The following is a 1,018-nucleotide window of genomic DNA, read 5'->3' on the forward strand; positions in this document are numbered from 1 at the left end:
CCGTGTTGTCAAGATTAGTCGGAAATGAGATACATGTACTCTTATATTTTTTTGTATAAATATCAGATATTTTGATTATTAGATGGTTATATAAAATTGTGATTGTTAGTACAAAATTCTTATTTGAAATTTAATACGAAAAATTGTATGGATTAGGAACATGAACACAAAATGAGAAATTTATAAAAAAAAAAAATTATTATTTTAACTATATATCTATTAAGTCGGTTGATCAAAATATCCAACTTAAAAAGATGATGTGTTATATTGAATTTATGATGTTTAAGTCGGTTAATCTGAATCGACTTAATATGATGACGCTCTGTTAAGTCGGTTCATGAAACGAGTTAAAAAACAACATGTTTTTTAAGTCGTTTGCTGTTAACTCGGGCACAGAACCGACTTAAAATGTACATTTTAACCGACTTAAAAAGACAAAATTCTACTAGTGTAAAATATTATTTTCAAATAAAGTAATAATTACATCTTTATTTGACAACTATATTTCATTATATGTTATTGTTATGTTCGTTTTGTAGTAATATTTTGCAATGAAGATAACCCTATATACTATAACCCGAACCTTAAACCCAAAACCTTAAACCTCAAATCCTAAACCTTAAACCCTAAACACTAAACTCAAAATCCTGAACCTTAAACTCTAAACCTTAATCCCTAAACGTGATTTCTTAAACCCTAAACACCCTAACACACTGAACCCTAATAAAATAAAGATGTAATTATTACTTTATTTGACATCTCTATTTTTTTATATGTTATTATTATATATTTGTTATAAAGTAAAATTATAAAATGAAGATAATAATATCATAAATTAAATTAGAGTTGTCAAATAAAGTTATAATTACTTATTTATTTGACAACTCGGTTTTATTATATGTTACGGATTTTAGTCCATTTTTGTCGGGTGGTACAAAAATCGCCCAAAAAGTCCAGATGAAAAAATGAGGAGCGGGAGAGACTTTTAGCATGCTTCTCCTAAATTTATAATTGTGTT

The sequence above is a fragment of the Cicer arietinum genome, chromosome 3 (genome assembly GCF_000331145.2).
Source record: "Cicer arietinum cultivar CDC Frontier isolate Library 1 chromosome 3, Cicar.CDCFrontier_v2.0, whole genome shotgun sequence".
Taxonomy (NCBI): domain Eukaryota; kingdom Viridiplantae; phylum Streptophyta; class Magnoliopsida; order Fabales; family Fabaceae; genus Cicer; species Cicer arietinum.